The sequence below is a fragment of the Protopterus annectens genome, chromosome 6.part0 (assembly GCF_019279795.1).
Source record: "Protopterus annectens isolate FY-2018-M chromosome 6.part0, PAN1.0, whole genome shotgun sequence".
Lineage (NCBI taxonomy): Eukaryota > Metazoa > Chordata > Ceratodontiformes > Protopteridae > Protopterus > Protopterus annectens.
The window spans coordinates 994,660,507-994,681,787 of NC_056737.1; positions in this window are offsets into that span (position 1 = coordinate 994,660,507).

The window sequence follows — 21,281 nt, forward strand, 5'->3', positions numbered from 1 at the left end:
CAAAGTAGGAGCAGGTACTAAATGGGCGGCGTGTTAATCTTTGTCTGAACAAGCCTTTTAGGTCGCCAGTGGATTACTGTAATGCCACAAAAACCACCTATATATCACCAGACATAACAACGATGCAGGGAAATATCTCTACAGGTATTCTATCTCCAAAGCCTGGAATACACTACCTAGCCACCTGACTTCCATTAGCTGTACCCCACAATTTAAAAAGCTCCTCAAAACCCACTTTACTGATGCCTAGCTATGCTCCTGTGATATCCAAGTATAAAATGCCTACTGTACATCCTATCTTTACTCTTTACCAATACGCACTACTAATCCCTCATCTTCCTAATAGTACCGTATGGCTTAACTGGAATTTTACTTTACACAACATGTCTGTTTCTCTGTTTCATCCCATCCACTAACCATCATTCCATATTAGCTGCAATGATTTCCACACCAGCTTCAAATTTAAAGTATTGTACATATCCTATCCATACCACAATGTTGAGTTGCAAGGCTCATACATCCAAAGACCTGCAAAATGGGTTAATACACTAAATCTGTTGATAGCAAAACTAGAATATGTATGTGAATCCCATTAATATTCATTGATTTCTTTAGCTGTTTTCAACAGCACTATTGCAAGATACACTTATTATGTTATAATACTCTACAAGAAACTACATACAAATTGTTTATATTTCTATTCCTGTTGCTATGTGACATCTTAGGAATTTTATTTTATTTATTTTATTGTTTTACAACATAATGCCCTTAATCTATGTCATGTTTATATTTGAATTCTCTCTGATTTAATGCATTATATCATACCTAATTTAATTTATTATGTTATGATTTTATGAATTATGTTTGGAGCTTTTCTACCCAGGCCTCCGCTGAAAATGGACCTGTGTCCAGTCGGACCTTTCCAGTAAACAAATGTAAAATAAATAACTATGAGTACAAATTGGGCACATCCACTAAGGACAATCACAAGTCCATCTTCACATATGTTTGCAGTCTCAGAGACACCAACCCAACCACCCTGTAATGGTGTTCAATCGCAGCATATACACACACACCATACCTATAGCCAACCTGCTGCAGACAGGTTTAGGGCAAACATCACCACACTGGATGACCATCAGTATAGGTGGAAATATACAGCATGTGCACCCCTTCCCTTATCATCATGGATGAGGTGCAAACTGACTAATCAAAGTAAACAAAATCAAGTCCCCTTGGGGCCCTGATAACATTCCTGTCTGCATCCTACATGAACCCAAACATATGCTTCCAGCTGCATTTCACACTGTATGCAAGCAAAGCCTGAGCACCATTGATATCCCATCTGCAATAAACACAGCCACTGTCATCCCTCTCTGCAACTGTGAATGTTAAATGGTGGTTTATGCAATGTACTGGCCCTCATTGGGGGGAACATGACACATCAGGACCAGGAGTACAATGCAGGTCCATACAGTGCTGCCAGGTACAGGGGTATGATGTATTTGTAAGTGGTGGCTAATAATAGTCCATATGCGTATGCTGGCTCTGTAAAGAACTCTGGTCAATGACTGAAGTCCTGTGATGTGTTTCCCTGTGTATGTCTTCTAGGTGCCATGCAGTGGCAACTACTTTACACCGATGCAGAGACAGCAGCTATCACAGAAGCTGTAATCTTAAACTATGCCATCCTGTCTGGCTGTAGCCAGCAAAATCTGCAGGACCGGACTGCCCTGTCGGATGAGACTGTCCACAGAGTGAACGTCTAGGGCTACCATGGACACATATATGATCAGGTCGGGCATAGAGAAACTGATCTGATACTTCGTGCCTGGTAAAGGGCTGCTGCTGTAGTGAGGGACTGTACTGCTACCAGTGGGGGGGGGCAGCCATACAGACCCCATTTACAGCGACAGAGGAGCTCCTTGCCAACCTTGGTGTAGCCCCCAAACAAGCCCAAATACAGGAAACAGCAGTTGTGTAGGTGGGTGGCACCCAGGCAACAGGCAAGGAGCATCCAGGTAAGGCCAAAGTACACATCAATGTAATGAGGTAGCATCTAAACTGTCTTCTACAGAGTCTCTATATGCATGTCAGTGCAAAATGGATTAGTGAGTGGGGTGTAGTAATGCACACAGGTGCACATCTATGGTGAAGGACAGCAAATTGGGTAATATCATAGTGTACTGTACCTGTGTAGAAATGCAGCATTCATCTTGTACCAATGCCTAATGTGAATCTGCTGACAATACCTCTCCCTCACAGCTACATAGGTCCCTCTGGTCTGCACATGGGACAGCAGCCTGAACCCAGTAAGTATGGGGTTTCCCTGTTGTGGCTCACCAGTACCTCAGGCATGCTAAAGTTAATGCATGCAACCATGCATACAACTGTTACACTCAGCCATTTGGCAATATCTGCATGTTCACTTGTGGTGGTGTTTACTGCATTGCATCACAGTCATCATCACAGGGGCCTATTTGCAGGAGATGTCACATATCTGTAGCATACCTCACAACCTGTCATTGCAGGACATCTGGACAAAGACCGACAAAATGGGGGGACAAAGGCCCAAAACTAGAGTCATATTGTAGAAATTAGTGGTATATGGTGCATATAAATGGTGTACACACATGTTAGAATTCCAGGCATGTGTGATATACAAAAACGAGAGCACACTACAAAAGTTCAAAATACTGCCAACCTTTCATGTGACGTATAACTTGTACAATTCAATTGTAAAGCAAACAAATCTGTTAGGGGAGCACTAATGGCACATAACAATAGTACAACAACCTAGATGCATATGTGGGCACAGGCTGAAGCTAGTACTGTGTTGAGGCAGCTTTCGATATAACTACAGCAGTACATCTTATTGGGTACACAACAGCCATCATTTACAGAGACTCTTTAACAGCAACTAATGGTCAGCTGTCCTACCTGTATTATCCTAACATATACCCAGTTGCCTGCTACAGCAACAGCCATGGTTCACATAAAGCTGATAAAGCTGCTAAGGGACCACATGTTTGAGATGTATCAGCCTGGAAAAGGGTACCAAAACATTTCCACAGCATTGCAGATACCATGGAACACAGTGCAGACAGTCATAAAAAGGTGGTGAAAATATGGAGCTACAGTGACATTGCGAAGGAGTGGACATCCCACCAAAGTCTATGAGAATACAAGAGCAAAACTGGACAGGGAGGCTGCCAGGAGCCCTACAGCAACAGTGAAGGAGTAGCAGGAATCTTCAGAAAGTACTGAGTGTGTACTACATGTCACAACAACCTTCCATGGTCTCCATATGTCCTGCCTATAGGGTAGGGTTGGAAGATGGCAGATGTTCCTCACACCAAATAATATCCAGGCCTGGTGAAAGTCTGAAAACAATACACCAGGTCTCCAAAAAGCTAGTGGAAAAATGTGTTATGGTAATATAGGACCACGCTTGTACTCTTTGGCCACAATTCTGGCAGGTGTGTTTGGTGCAATATCACCACTGCACATCACCACCCCTACGCTGAGGCATGGTGATGGCAGTGTCCTGCTTTGGGGTTGCTGTTCACAAGCTGGAACTGGAGCTGTAGCCAAGTTAGAGGGGATTATGAACAGCTCCGAACACTGGTCCCTTGTGACTGCAAAAGGTTATGGTGTCTGCCACATAGCTGTGGATGGTGAGGAATTTCACATTTCCACACAACAATGGCTCAAACCATACATCCATATCAACAAAAGTATGGCTTCACCAGAACACATGCAATGTTCTGCACTGACAAAGTCAGAGCCCACACCAAAATCCAATAGGATATGCAGGGTGACCTGAAGAAGGCAGTGCACAGGGGATGCTCTTGCAATCTGACATAGTTGGAGGTGTTTTGCAAGGTAGTGTGCAAACATTTGCAAGTCAAGATGTGCCATGCTGATAGACACCTTCCCAAGAGGGCTAAATGCTATGATTAAATCAAAAGTTGCTTTAACAGACTATTACTTTAAGGGTGAGCACACTCATGCAACCAGCCTATTGTACCAGTTTCAGTTACCATATGTTACCTGTAACTGATGTGTATGTTCTTCAATTGGATTGCACAGGTTATATGTCATATGAAATGATGACATTGTTATGACCTCATTTCTGAGGTCTCATGATATATCACAAAAACATGGCACGATAACAGGTGTGTGTACACTTACTATATCCACTGTAAGCTTGTGAATTTGTTTGTGTAACCGTCTTTCTTTTAAAATAAATGTACTGCAGGGTATGCAGTCTGCACCTCCAATTAGGACATTACTTTGTGGCACCAATTTACAGGCCAACCCAGTAATGTATCAGACAAACACAGGAGTTATGATAAACAGACCAAACATATGAGCCACACATGAAGACATTTAGCAAAACCCTGCACAGTTGGGGGGTATGTTCTGTAGGAGTTGCCACAGTGCTATACAGGTAAACAGCAATAATTTATATGGGTGCAGTGTGTGCTAAGTGAAGGACCATCACCTACTTCAGAAAGGCTCATCCAGACTCTGCTACATTTTGCTGTGAAGGAAAGGTTAGTTTGCTTTTATTTTTTGTATTACTGTATTGCCTTTCTATATTTTGAATACTGTAGTTTGTTTTCTTTACCTCGTGTTTTGCTTGCATTCTGTTTTAACAGCATATTAAAAATTCAAAAGAGACCACAGCTCTCTCTGTTCTGAGTCAGGCAGAATTTTTCCTGCCCTTCCACCCACTTAAGTTGTCTTGTTAAATACCACTGTCTTTCTAGTTGCCCGCCTCTTATGTTAATCTGACCATATATCTAATTTCTCTACTTTCACTGGCTTATGTGAGTAATCACAAAATCATCATTTTTGAAATCCCACCCCTTCAATTATTTAAATTTATTGGCCATCCTACAGTATTTCATAGTACCAAAATACAAAAGTGACCACCCCTTTCAATCCATCTTGCTGTTTTAAAAATAGTAACTCTCCACTAAACCTTAACTTTTTAAACAGGTAAAACTCAAGTTACCTCCGTTCACACCTATCCACTCTAGTGCACACTGCAGAGTGCATTCTTTTCAATCTTACCTTTAAGCATCCCTGTGACTAGCACTTTCTCTAATACCTGCTGGAAAGCACAAGCCTTAAACTCATACAAACACTGAACTCTCCTTGTTAATAAGGAGAAATTAATAGTAGGCACTAAACAGCCTATAATTGCAAAGTACCTTGCTAAGAAACAGCTCCTATACTTTACAAAGAAAAAAAAAAGCCCCAAACCAGGCATGTCCAAGGGTCAGCTCCCAGTGATTTCTCCTGTCCACCTGGTGAATCTGGGCATACTGGGGCAATGCAGCAATTGCCTCATGTACACAGACAACCCTCTCCTCCTACCACCCAACACTACAACCTGTGAGAGATGCACTTACATAGCCAAAATGGAAGCAAAGCTCTCCACCCAAGATTGTGCTAAACAGTCAAGAGGAGAAGGTTAACACCCACACTACACCTCAAGCAACACATAGCCCTTCTAAACCCGCACCACCAACACCCACATATAGCAACACTAAATCCACATATGCAGAGGCCCTTAACTGTAACCTGCCCAAGCAACAAAGACCTCTGAAGCTGAAACGCAAACAAACACCAATCACAACCAATGTGTCACATAGTTCACAACACCAGTGTGCCACCCAGCAACAGCCCCTAAGGCAAGACAATGTACCTAACACTTTAGTCATAGGTGACTCTATAGTCCGCACACTGATGTCCCTCTCACCAGGTTGAATAAGGAGAAAATTACAGTCAGCTGCCTGTTGGGTGCCAGGATCCGCCACATAACATGCACTCAAGTCACTCCACAACAAGTACAAATATGACTCTGTCATTGTCCATGTTGGAGTGAATGACTTGAGACGTACCTCCCTGGACTACATGAAAAGAGACATGGAAGAGCTCTCGGATCATGTGGCCCAGGCAGGTATGACCCTATCCCTGAGTAGCATCCTGCCTTCGCCCAGAATGATACCACAATATAAGGATAAAATGATTGACTTCAACAATTGGCTAAGCTTATGGTGTCATTCAAAGGGGATCCAGTATCTGTCTGCCTGGGATGACATGATTGACAGACCACGATGCTTTGCCAGAGATGGTCTGCACCTGTCGCCCCTGGGATTCAGGTTACTGGCTAAGGCTCTTGCCACCCCTATAGTGCCTTTTTAGGCAAACTTCAAAGGACAAAACCACCACCGTAACAGGTACAAGCATGCAAAATCTGAAGGTAATGCTACTCAATGCTAGAAGTCTAAACCTCAAAATGCACTCTCTCGAGGCACTCCTAAAAATGGAGAACATCGATATCTGTGCAGTAACTGAGACCTGGTTCAAGGCTCCAGAGAGCATCCCTGCAATACCAGGCTACAACTCTTACCACACTTTTCGGCCACCAAACCAGGACCGAAACACTAAAGGTGGAGGAGTGTCAATATTCACCAAGGATATTCACACCACAAGGCTAGTTGGCCAACACAATGTGTCTGAAATTCTCCAAGTGCAACTAACACTAGGTAAGACTGCAATCCAAATTGTAGCTTGCTACAGATCCCCCACCATACCCCAAGATTCTCACTCACCTTTCTAAACATACTGGAAAATATTAAGATAGAACCAAACACCCTAATATTGGGTGATTTTAACTACCCTGCCATTAACTGGGAAAACTACTCATGTCCCAACACCTTTGCGCAACGGTTCTTGGAATTCATAAATTCCAACGCCCTGGATCAACTAATCCATAGTCCCACCAGGGGCTCCAATATCTTAGACCTGGTCATAACCAACATGGGAAATCAATGCTCCATACCTATGGTCACCCCCTCGTTAGTCAGGTCTGACCATAAGCTAATCACCTTTAACATCCACATCCCACCCCCACCCCCCAGTAAAGCAACCACCATAAAAAACTTCTCCAAAGCCAACTTCATGCTACTCAAGTCAGAAGTGACAAACTTCATGACACCCATGCAGACGGGAACTGAAAGTTCAACTGCTGAATCCTACACTAAGGCACTGTATGAGTACATCCACTCATGCATGAATCATGCCATCCCAAATAGAACCAAAATGCTCTCATCCAAAAAAAGGAAGCCAATCTAGTGGTCCCCTGCCATAAACAAACTTTACAACAAAAGGAAGAAACTTTTGCAGAAAAGAGGAAAATCCCAGGATGCAAAAAACTCCCTTACTAGCCTCAGTAAGAAACTGAGATGCCTCATAAAATCCTCCAAAGCTAGTTACGAAAATAAAATTGCCAAAGATTCCAAAGACAACCACAAAGCATTCTATAACTATGTCAAGAATCTAAATGGCAATGGTCAGATCTGCTCTGAGCTAAAACAGAATGGCATTAAATATACTGATCCGAAGGATATTGCCAATATCCTGGCAGATCGATTCAGTGCCAACTTCACCCCTCTGACCCCCTAAATGGCCCATCTCAATACCGGAAGATTGCCAAATTCCAGTAATAACGGCCACACAGGTACAAAACGCACTCTCTAAAGCCAAGAATACAGCATCCATGGGACCAGATGACATCCCGGCTGTGTACTACATGAACTACAATATGAACTGGCACCTCACCTAAGTGTCATGTTTAATCATAGCCTCACCTCAGGTTTCGTGCCCACTGAGTGGCGCAGAGCTACAGTTATCCCAATCCACAAGGGGGGGTCCACCTTGGATCCCAGAAACTACCGTCCCATCAGTCTGACAAGCCTTATCTGCAAGGCCATGGAGCGTATTATCATGGAACTTATAAACAAAGACATTGGCAACCTTCAAACACTGGACCTCACCCAGTTTGGGTTTGTGAAGGGCCGATCTTGTCTCCTGAACCTGATTGACTTCTTTGAATCAGTCTCCAGAGCCATGGACAAGGGTAAGGTGGTCCACACAGCCTATCTAGACCTTGCCAAGGCCTTTGACACCATCCCCCACTCTGGAATCATAGATAAACTTACTAAGTTGGGCATTAATCCCTATGTCACCCAATGGGTTGCTAAATGGCTTACTGATAGAACCCACACTGTAAAAGTAGCCGACTCCAAATCCAGCTCCAGACAAGTGACAAGTGGAGTACCTCAGGGTTCAGTCCTGTTGCCACTCTTGTTTGGCATCTACTTCTCTGAAGTACAGGTCAACACTAAAGGACTCTGGCTAACAAAGTTTGCAGATGACTGCAAACTGGGAGCCATTATTGAATCCCCAAATGATGTGGATACTCTACAAAAGGGTCTTCCAGAAACAGATGCTTGGTGCCAGAGCCATGGGCTCAAGCTCAATGCCAAGAAATGTATTGTTATCCCCTTTGGGAAAAAACATGTATCCATGAATTACCATATAGGTGGCAGTACACTAAACTCAGAAAGTGTGATAAGAGACTTAGGGACACAGGTGGACAGTGGTCTCACCTTCGATAACCACATCACCACAACAGTCAGGAAATCCTTCTATGTGGCACACCTCATCACGAAGGGCTTTTCATCCATTGTCCCACTGTACTCATCCCTCATTAGACCTATTATAGAATACAATGCCCCATTTGGTATGTACCTCTCAAGACATCTGCAACAACTGGAAAGGCCTCAGAAATACCTCACTAAAAGAATCACAGGCCTAAAGCACATGCCCTATGCTGCCCGCCTTAAAAAACTCCATCTATACTCTGTCGCATATCGTCTACTCAGAGGCGATCTCTGCTTAACATACAAGGCCATGTCAAACCCAGAGCTGTTGGACATGCTACACTTAAAGAAATCCCAATCCCTCAGAGCTACACGCTCCAGGGATCTAAACCTTGTCATCACAATAAACAAAACATGCTGGAGGGATAGGTTCCTGACCCAGAGACTCCCCAGACTCTGGAATAGATTGCCCATACATGTCAAGCAGAGTGCCTCTTTGGACCTCTTCAAGAGGAACCTTGATGATTGGATGGGAGAAAGGAAATTCACCCCAGGGATCACGTCAGTCGCCCTGCTAGACAAGGGTCCAGGAAAGTAAATAATGTGGGAAGAAATAGCCAGGGAATTGTTATGGCTAGGCTTGTATAGGCCCTAGGGCTGATAGCCTAGTACCAACCTATGAACCTATGAACTACCACCACTCACGTATCCTAGAGGTGTATATTAGTAGTAACAGTAATTGGAACGGGCTTCACTGCATGATGCTGACGGTCTGTCCAGAGTGTGTATGTTACTGTTTGACTTTGTGAAATGAATGCCCCCAGTCAGCTAATGTGAGGTCTGTGTAATGCCTTTGAGGCCACTCACCTGTTTTGTGTGTGTGTGTGTGTGTGTGTGTGTGTGTGTGTGTGTGTGTGTGTGTGTGTGTGTGTGTGTGTGTGTGTGTATGTGTGTTATATATATATATATATATATATATATATATATATATATATATATATATATATATATATATATATATATGTATAAACCAGCAAACCTTATAGTGCCAGTAGTGATTCACATATGTTGTTTTTCTCTCACAGGTGGACGTGGTGGCTGTGGTCTCTCCCACTCTGACACTGATGTCAGTGTCTCTGTAGACTATGACCATGATGATGCTCATATTGAGGCACAGGTGAGTTTGTCAGGGGCTGATACTTTGCTATCAGTTGGCATCCCATTATTGTCAACCCCATCCCCGCACACAGTCACAATGCTCACACATACCCCGTCACCAGTGGCCACAGATAATGGACAGTTGGTAGGTGGTGGCATGGAACAGGCTACTGTGATGACTATGGCAAGTGAGGGTGCAGGCACTAGTCATAGCCAGAGTGCTGGCGAGGTCCCACACAGGCAGATGGGCAGGGGTGGTCAGAAAAGGATTGCAGCCCATCATGCCCCTATTGCAAGTGCCATGACATCAGTCACCAGACGCATGTTCCATGCTGTCTTGGGGGCACAGTCATGTAATGAATGTAATACCAGACATATACACAGGGTCATGGATGAGCACGTTCCTGGTGTCCATGGCAATATGAACTCACTGCAGCCATCTGTGAGTGCAGTGGGGTCATGGATGGATGGTGGGGGGAGACCTTTGCACTCCTTGACTGTGAAATATCTATGCTTGAGCATTTGACAGATGCTGGCCAGCAGCCATGTGGCTGTAGGGCAGCACCACGATCAGCTGAGGGTCTACGTGGCCATGCACCATCACATTCCCATGCTGGCAGTACCACCAGCATCATTGATGGGGGGTGTGCTGTCCATGCCACAATGCAGCAGGCCATGGGCACATGATACTGGCCGGTCCCAACAGGAACATGATCCATCAGGCAGCAGTCATCAGCGAGGAGTAGCACTGCATTTGGACTCAGCCTTGGTGGTACTGGTGATGCCCTTGGCAGGCCCAGTTCCCGTGTCCATGGCCAGAGATGGTGGACTGTACACCCTGCCATGTATGGCCCACAGCTGCCCAAAATAACCCTGTGTAGGGTGCCCACATGGCATGACTGTGTGCATACAAACACACACCACATCACCATCAGAAAAGTCACCTCCACACGCACACACACACACACACACACAGACACACTATCCTTGCGCTGCCCATATAATGAACACCCCCCAAACACACGCACATGATATCAACCATGTGGCCCAGCCTAGGCTTCTGGGAAACCCACACAACACCCTGTGTTTATGATGATACCTGTGCCACATCCATGCCATCCATACCATCAATGCAGGGACATGCGTATATGGGTCTGATGCACAGGGTGACTTTAGTAGAGTGCAGCTATTTAGTGCTGTGTAAGGTGCTGTCATCTGGCATTTGTAATGGGTACACATAAGAGTGTGTGTACCTTTTCAGCCATGATGCATTATTGGTGTTAGTAACACTAAGTGAATTTGTTTTCACATGCTGTATTCTGTTTGTATTCCAGGTGTCTGTGTGTCAGCAAGATGTGGCCCTGCGACATCACTAATGAGGGGTATGGCAGTGTAGTAACACATCAACCACATCATTGTCGGGGTACAGCTGTGTCTGCACACATTTCCCAAGTCTGTGTAACAGTTCTTGCATGTGCCTCACAGCTTATAGGGCTGAGGGGCTGTATCTCAGTCTATGGTGGTTGACATTAGCTCTAGTATAGTGGGCAATGGTAAGTGTGGTGGGTGGAACACACCTCAGATTGCTAATGCCCTCAATCCCAGAGGATATTGTGTTGACCAAACACACAGAGAATACTGTTCACACACACACACACACACACACACACACACACACACACACACACACACACACACAGTTGCCAGTGTTGTTTGGAACCCCTACCCATCAAACTGTGGTACCACACTATTATGCGGTTATTGCAGGTGGCACAAGACTACTAGTGTGATGAGTGATACGAGGTACCTGCAAGGTGAATAACATCACGTGGCCTTGTGGGGTATGGCAATGGTAGTTGTACTGGGTGTGAGAGTACTCATAATAGTGTCACATACAAGTCTACACACTCACAACCACTGCTATACACACCAATGCACACACACACACTTGCCAGTACTGACATTAGCAGACCAACCTATCTTGTTATTCATACCATACTATTCCATAATGTTGCACAGGACTTATAGGGCTGAAGAATGTCTACAGATGGGTCTAATTTACATGGTCGACTTTTCACAAAGTCGACTTTCATATGGTCGAGAACATATGACTGACTTTCGGAAAGCCGACCATGTAAAATAAACACAATGAACACTTACCTTAAAACTTCACCCCCATAACTTAAATATACCAAGTCCGAGATCATTCCGCACTGTACAGCTATAGCGGTTCCTCATGGTCGGCTTTTCAAAAGTCGATCATATGGTCTTGGCCATATGAAAGTTGAGATGGGAAAAGTCAACCATGTGAAGGGGACTCCTACAGATACCACTATGGTTGATGTGAACAGCGGACCCCATACAGTAGATTTAGGAAAGTGTACTGTGTGTATTATGGCATAAACTATGAATCCATGCCCATTCAATGGATGTCCTTCACACACAAACAGGATACTCTTTTCTCACACACATCTTCCAGTACTGAGATTAGAACCCCTACTTATCTATTTATTGTTACTACATTGCTACACATTTGTCACACAAGCCACAGAAGTTATGGGGCGACACTTCTCCAAAGGTACTACTAAGGTGAGGGACATCACCAGGCCTTGAATATTATGTCAATGGGTGATGTACTGGGTGAGAGAGGCCACAAAATACTGTAACCTACATATATACATACACACACACACACACACACACACACACACACACACACACACACACACTTGCCAGGACTCATAATAGAACACCTAGCTATGTGGTTATTAGTATTATAGTGTTATGCAGTTACTGCACACACCACAATGCTTAGAGTTTATGAGGTGTCCCAAGGGGCATATATAGTGAATAACATCTACTGCAATTGTAAGGTATGGCAATGATAGTTGCACTAGATGAGATGGGCCACCAACTACTCTCATCCACATGTTTACACAGTCACAAACACTTTTAGACACACTAATGCACATACACACACACACACACACACACACACACACACACACACACATATTTGACAGTACTGAGAGCCATAGGTTCAAAGAGTCATAGGTGTGTACGTGGCAAATGGCCATGCAGGCATTACAAAGCTAGCCCATGGGAATAAACTGGAATCATGCCACCTGACGATACTCCCCAGTGTGTCTACTAAGTGTAGTCACTGGAGTGATCCCCAGCATGGGTATTCTATTCCCCATTCACTCCTCCTGATTTCTCTTGAAGAGAGCCAGTGATGTGCTCGGCTTGACATGTATGTGGCATCTATTCCATAGTGTGGCCTGTCTCTGGGTTGTGAACCTGTTCCTCCAGCATGTCCTGTTGATTGTGAGGATGGGGTTGAGATATCTGGGGCATGTTGTGTGGACAGACTGGTTTCCTCAGATGTAGCATTCCTGACAGGGTTGGGTTAGACATGGCTGTGTATGTCAGACAGAGATCGCACCTAAGTAGCCAATATAAGACAGATATTCATTGCAGTTTTGGAGTTCATCCATATGGGGCAAGTGTGTAGTTCCTAAGATCCTCTTTGGTAAGGTACATTTGCAGATTCTCCTGTTGTTGCTGGTGTCCAGTGAGGTACATGGCAAATGGCCTATAGTTCACATTGATTGGCCTACTGAGGGGGGTGTACAGGAAAACACTGTCCTTTTATTTCCCAGATTCAACACCCTGAGTCAGGAGAAGTGACACAAGGAAGGACTTTCGGAAGACAGTGGCACTGTGGTGGTTACCATACAGCTCACTGTCAACCTGTGTTCCTAGTTCCGGTATACCAACATCAGTGTTTAGTGGACTACCACCAATGTATTACTTTATGTGAATCATGTCATACCCAAAGGGAATAGCAGCATATCATCTGGCATTGAACTTATGTCCAGGGTTCTGACAACAGTCATAGGTCTCAGAGAGGCCTTTGTTAAGGATATCAACCTCACATGGGGGGGGGGTAATAATAGCACCTACCTTGTAGTCATCTGCAAACATTGTCAGCCTGGGTGCCTGTATATTGCCTTTATATTGGGCTGGTTCTCAGAGATGTGGATCCCAAACATGAGGGGATCCAGATTCACAACCTGTGGGACTCCACTCATGACTTTTCAGCAGTCTGACATGGAGTCCGCTGCTTTCAGACTGTGGGTTCTATCTCTGAGCCAGTTTGCAGACCACCTACTGATGTAGGTATGGCTGCTTACCTGAGTGTGTTTGTGTATGATTCCTGAGTGGGGAGTGATATCCAAGGATTAGATGGGCAGCCTATCTTTTTATCTATTCCATACTGTCACATAGTTATTTCACATGGCACAATGCGCATAGGGCTGCAGAGTGTCTACAGGTCCCTCTACAGTGGATGACAACTATGGGCCTTGTAACATGGATACTGGGACATGTACTGGGTGGGCAGCAGCAAAAAGTAGCAAAACCCACCCCAATGTATATGGTTCTCACACAGACACAACAACTCCCCCGCCCACAGACAGGATACTATTCACACACACATGCACACACACACGCACACACAAGCACACACACACACACACACACACACACACACACACACACACACACACACACACACACACACACTTGCCAGGACTGAGATTAGAACCCTTACCTATCAATTTATTGCTACTACTGTGTTACGTATTTTTTGCATGCCTCACTGAGCTTATAGGGTGAAGGTTTTCCAAAGGTACTTCTAAGGTGAGGTACATCACCAGCCCTTGTAAAGTATGGCAATGGGTGATGTACTGGGCGAGAAAGGCCACAAAATACTTTAAACTACAGATACACACACACACACACACACACACACACACACACACACACACACACATTTGACAGAATGGGGATTAGAACTCCTACCTAAGTAGTTATTTGTACTATAGTGTTATGTAGTTATCGCATGCGCCACAGAGCTTACGGGGTTGAGGTCAGACGAAAGGGACTTCTAAGGTGACTGATATCTACAGGACTGCTAAAGTAAAGAAAGAGGGAGTGTACTGGGTTTGAATGGACCCAAAAGCTTTAACTTCTAAACACACACACCCACATTTAGCATAGTGGTGTGCCCTATCTTTGAGTCTACAGGCATAACAGTATCAACCACAGGTCAGATTGTTCTGGCATAAACATTTGTAGTTTCAGACTTCTTACCTTTCATAGCCATACTACCACTGTCAGACCTGCTGTGATATCACTGTATAAAAGTCTGTTGGTGGGGATTTCATGGATGCTGCCATGTGGGGACCTTTGCCAGACATTTCTGTATGGTTTTCTAGGGCTGATCTGCTGGGTGAGGCTGGGGGTGGGTATGGGACCCCACTTTGACATCCATGCATGTGACTCTGACGCCACAGTTGTTTGGCTCACCACATATACTCCAGTGGTATTTGTCAACTAGGATGGTACTGCATTGTGTGAGTACACTTCCTGCTGTTACACAGAGCTGTCAGTTGTCTGCTGCTATCCCATTTAGCCACCCCTTTCCCTTACATGCTTGAATCAATACCATAAATATGCTATCAGAATATTCCACTCCATTCCTTTATTTTAAGGAGACTGACTTACCTTGTGCCCTGAGGCTGTTGTGAAGCTGGTGATTGAGGGCTGACTATGTCAGATGCACGCAGTACATTGCCTATACATGGTAAGGTATGGGTGGTGTGATGCTTTGCATCCATTTTACTGTGTGTGCAAGTCAGAGAGAGAGAGAGATCAGTCCCTCAGGCCCTACAGTGTCAGTGTATGTGCTATGCATTGCCTCTTTGTCAAGGACAGGGCATACTGGGGACACCTTCATCTGCTTATAGGGGCAGACACAGGATGTTCCTCCTCCGAGTCCGTCTGTACCTGTGGAGACCTTGGCAATTGTGGGAGGCTGTGTCGCCCTTCCCCATTTTGTTCCTGCTGCAGCTGGTGCCGCAGGATCATATTGTGTAGCATGGCACATACTATGAACATGTGTGCACATGTGGTTGGAGAGTACTACAAGGCTCCACCAGATATGTCAAGACAGTGGAACCGTGACTTGAGCATCCCAAACACACTCACTATAATGATCCTGGTTTGTGTGTGTGCCTCATTATGGTGTTCTTATGTGGGTGTGTGTGCATTTCTGAAGGGTGTCATCAGCCATGGCTCCAATGCATAGCCAGCATCCCCCACCAGATGGCCATATGGGATGTCCCCACTAGCAAACGCCTGGTACAGCTGTGACAAATGCCATATGTGGGAGTCATGATAGCTTTCAGGGCTGCCAGTACACACATTCATGATAATGCCCTGGGCATCACACATGACCTGGCAGTTGATGGAGTGGAACCCCTTGCCATTTAGTTAGATCCTCCACTGGTCATTGGGTGGTGATTTGATGTGGATGTGCATGCAGTCTATGGGACACAATACCTCTGGGTATTTTGCTACACAGTGGAAGAGACTCATATTGCTGGTCCTCTCCTCACTAGTGCTGGAGATGTAAATGTGCTCAGTGGCATGTGGTCACATGCCATCCAGGAAATGGTGGAGTATCCTGGATGCAGATACCTGTGAGACCCCCATGATATCCCCAGTAGGTCTTTGGAAAGTGCCTGTAGCTAGTATTCTTAAGACTACACACACCTTGGTATTCACTGGGATGGGTTCCCCTCTGTTGGTTCTGGGTCTGAGGTGAGGCTGGCACAGCTCAACAAGTTGCTGAAGTATGTCCCTGTCCACCCTGTCGCGCTCTACTATTTCCAGATCATGCAGCCCCTGGTAAGTTACCCTGGTTTGAACACTCTCCTCCTCCTCCTTGGTCTGAGGTGGTTGTCAGCATTATCCTCCTCACTGCACTCAGTCTCTAGCACATATACTGATAGATCAAAGCAACAGCAGCCCCTAACATGTTTTGTTAGTTTTGTCAGTTTACAATTTCCTAAAATGTGTACACCAGTGGTGTAGACTTTGTGGAAAAAACAGACTGAAAGGTGTTTGCATAGTTTATAGTAGTGTGCTGGGCTGCTGTCTGTGTAATTGGCCGATTCTGATACATTTCACTTGCCGGCTATGCTAGTTCTCCTTGATTGCCTTCCTTCTGCTGTTTCCTCTTCCCATTTCCTCCCTGTTTACCCGTTGCTTAATTGTAAACAGTTCTGCTATTTCCTTTTTTTTTTGCCCATTGCACGCCGCGCACACCCGTTTAGCTAAAGTAAACACTTTTAAGCAGAACTGGCCCTCCCCTGGACATGAACACTCTCTGCATTTCATGGAATAAGACAATACAGCCTCAGACACACCCCCTTCCTTAACTGTGCTTAGGTAAGGGCAAACATTGGCCACTGAGTTCCAATGTGCTTACAGCAAGCATGACACACCCCCTTTTCATTTTGGCTGTTCCTCCTGTCTACACGATGGTGTTAGAGCACTTACACGGTTAGGTGCAGTCTGACAGAAGAAATTTGTGATTCAGTATAAATCCCCTCATTTGCATACACCACCGCCTTACTCCATAGTTACCACACTTACACTGGGCCTTTCCCTTTAGTAACCACTATCCCTGGTATTGTTTTCATTCTACATGCCATTGACTATAAAGGCAAAATGCAGATTTCTGTAAAAATCTATTTTTCCCCTTTTTTTTTTTAATTTTTGGCATCATCTCGTTTGCGTGCTGCTGCCCTATGCTTAAACTGCTGAGATCGGCAAAAAAAAAGTTTTATTTTAAAAAATTAAAACTATTTATCATGCCACTGGCCATATATTTGGTCATTGTCATGCCTAATAAATGTAATACAAGCTTTATTTCAAGCTGTCATGCCTCCGTTTTCTAATTTGCAGAAATGTGTTCAGCATTTCTACTTCTTCCACTATTCCTGCATGGACACCTGCCTAATTGCTGAATCGCTAATTCACCTAACGTGCATGGTTTTCATCAGCAAATGAGATAATTAGCATTAGGCAGTGGTGTCCAGTGTAGGAGTTCTCGTGCACATCCCAGGAGCCCTTTACTGGATCACTCAGCGGCTGCATTCCGTGCAGCAGCTGCTGCACTATTCCTACACTTTGCGTTGAGTTTACTGAATTCCGGAGAAATCTTTTTTGTGACTTAACCCATTATAAATGGAGGTTAAACAGTAATATCACTGTTTGCTTGTTATCACAGTAATGTAATGTCAAAACAAGAAGATAAGTAATGCATTATTTCTCATCTATCTAAAGAGAAAGTGTTAATAGTCTTATCTTACACACAACCTCAGCCCACCCAGACAATCAACTTACCATCTAATTAGTAACAAGAACAATTTAATACCCAAATATTCCTTTCCCTACTGCAACAAAGTAATTGGTCACGCCTCAAAACCCTTCCCCAGATGATACAGTACAACACTTCAATACCACCTTCCAAAGCATCCAAAACAGCTTGGTCTACTGCAGATTTGCTAGACTAAAAAGTCGCTACACACCATGGCTAACAAACAACATCAAAAGCCTGCTTAAACAAAGGGACAAAGCCTAGGTGCATTGGAAAATCAACAACAGCCAAGACGACCTATTATTGTACAAACAACTCAGGAATAAAGTCAAATCCCAAATAAAATCTGACAAAAAACTTACTACACCACTACCTAACAAACAAACCATAACAATCCCAAAATATTTTGGTCCACCATAAATAAACTCATTCAGCCTGGAAATACATCAACCCCTAAGCCTACCACACCTCCCCTCATTTGGTAGTATAGCTTCATAATTCAACTCCTTCACAAACTCAATTCACTATTTTATCAACTGTCACCAAATTCCGCACCTTAGATCCCACTCTCAAATATCAATGCCAGTACCCCTTTCTCCTTCAATTCTGTAGTAACTCACACAATAAAAAGCAACTCCATAAACTCAAACCCACCACCCTAGCAGCAGATCATCTTCCTACAGAATTCCTAAAAATTGTTGCAGAAGTCATTACTTACCCCATCTCTATACTGATTTGTCACCCCATCATCGAAAACAATATCCCTCTAACCTGGAAAATATCCTACATCATTCCCCTGCACAAAGGGGGCAATCCCACTGAACTCACAAACTCTAGACCCATTGGCATTCGGGTTCCTATTACATTATCAAAATCATGAAACATCGAGCACAACAAAATTGAACTTGTATGTTCAATGTTTATTGATTTTGAATAGGTAAAAGGAACCCGGATGGCAATGGGTCTAGAGTTTGCGAGTTCAGTGGGATTGCCCCCTTTGTGCAGGGGAATGATGTAAGATATTTTCCAGGTTAGAGGGATATTTCCCTTTACTGCACTGTAGTGCGATCTCGGAGTTGGTACATTTAAAGAGTGGAGGGTGTGAGGGATGCAGGGGGGCTTGCCCCCCTGCTTACAACAGTTATTTAACTGTTGATCTTTTTTTTCTTTTAGTTCGAATTGCTGAAACTTTGATTAACTGTGTTCAATGTTTACAGTTTAGAAGTTTCAGCAATTCAGTAATGTAATAGGAGCCCTTGCCATTCTTCCACCCCTCTCCAAAATACTGGGACAATGTATTCACACCCAGCTTCTAAACCATCTTTTATCGAACAACCTCTTATCTCAAACACAACAAGGTTTTCACCCTCACCATAGCACCACAACTGCCCTCCTCAGCTTCACTGACACAGTAGATCAACACAGAAATCATGGTAAATTTGTATCCTCCATCTTTTGATACCACTCCGAGGCCTTTGACACTGCTGTCAGAGGTTGCCACCCTTAAACTTAGCCACGCTTCCTTAACGTGGATCCACAGCTACCTTACAAGCCACCAGCAAGCTGTTAAATGGAAACAGGAGCTATCATCCCTACTTCCTGTCAACATAGGAATATCCCAAGGGTCCATACTAGACCCCTTACTCTTCACCATTTTCACTAACCAGCTGCACAAATCTATCCCTCACGCCTCAGTCATCCAATACACAGATGACTCAACCCTCATATGTACTGCATCCTCTTTAAAACAACTAGAAATCACTATGCAGCAATCCTTCTGAGAAGTAGAATCCTGGTTAGCTGCAGCAAATCTTATACTGAACCCAAACAAGACCAAGCTGATGCTACTTCACCCACCAAATCACCCAGTCTCCTAACAACATTCCAAATACACTCGTCCAACAACATCACTATAACAGCCATGGAGTGTGCGTTTAGAACTTGTCAGATTGAAGACTGCTGGAACAGGGCTCAGTTTTGAGGTTTTTTGCTGGTTAATTGGGTAATTTGTTTAAATCAGTTTGCTCATTTTCTATTGTTATATATAAAAAAAATTGCACTTTATTCATCTGCTTTTACTGTAATTGTGTTTCTTCCCACTTTATTACCTTATTTTGCTTGTGCTTCTTCTTAAAAGTACTCAGTTGTATTATTCTGCTGCAGTTATTACTGCTTGGTAGTAGCCTGATTCAATTGTAACTGTTATTCTAAGCCTTTTGGTTTAAGCACTTGGACTTCAGACCAGTTGTTTTACATTAAGAAGGTTTGTGGACTGCATTGTTGTGGCAGGACAGGTAGCTTACATCCTTCTAAGTTGGGAATTGCTGATTGAGGGCTCAGTGTCTGTTATTCTAAAAGTGCATTAGTTCTGGTTTAAGCACTTGGGCTTCAGGCCAGTTATTTTACATTAAGGAGGTTTGTGGTCTGCACTCTTGTGGGAGGAGAGGCAAGATCCTGCCCTTCTGAGCTGGGAATTTCTGATTAAAGACTTATTGTGTCTGCTTATTTGATCTGTTTCTTTCTGAAATTTGCGCACCTTATTTGCTGTAGCCCAGAAGTTAGTAGTTTATTGGCCATTTTGGGCTAATTTCTATCTCTTTCATTTCCCTGCTATAAAAAACGCATTTGCGTGATTTTGCACACTGGGCAGTGCCGGTTAGCTAGGGTTAAAGTATCCCCGGATTCATGAAGTCTGCTCTTCAATTTTTCCCTTGAAACTAGACAAACTTTCAACTTAAGCACTCAAACCATTCATTTCACAGCCCAGCACTTGCTCAAAACTCATAGCAAGCACTAATTAACCCTAGCACTAGACCCCCTATACTGTCCAGAAGGACAAGGCTCTCTATTCGTCCCTACCAGCTAATCAGTAAAACAGCTCACTTTACCTATTCAGGCATGTCCAAAGGTCAGTTTCATGTGTACTCTCTAGTCCAACTGGTGAATCAGGGCATTTTGAGGTAATGTTACAACTGCCTCATGTACACAGACAACCCTCTCCTCCTACCATCAAACACTAATGTATGCGAGAGATGCAATTATACAGCCAAACTGGAGGCAAAGCTCTCTCAACCCAACACTGGAACAGACAGTCAAGAGGAGAAGGAAAATACTTGCAACACACCACCAGTATCACATAGACCTACTAAACCAACACCGGCAAATAACACACATAAATACACGAAAACATATGGCTCTAAATAAAAATCTGCAAAAGCAACAGAGACCTCCAAAGCAGACACTCAAGCAACTTCTACACCCCATCACAAACCCTGAAACACATACTTCACATAATCAGTGTGCCATGCAATCACAGCCCTTAAGGCACAATAACATACCCAACACACTAGTAATAGGTGACTCTATAGTCAGGCACACAGATGCCCCACTCACTAGGCTGGACATGTAGAAGGTTACAGTTAGCTGCC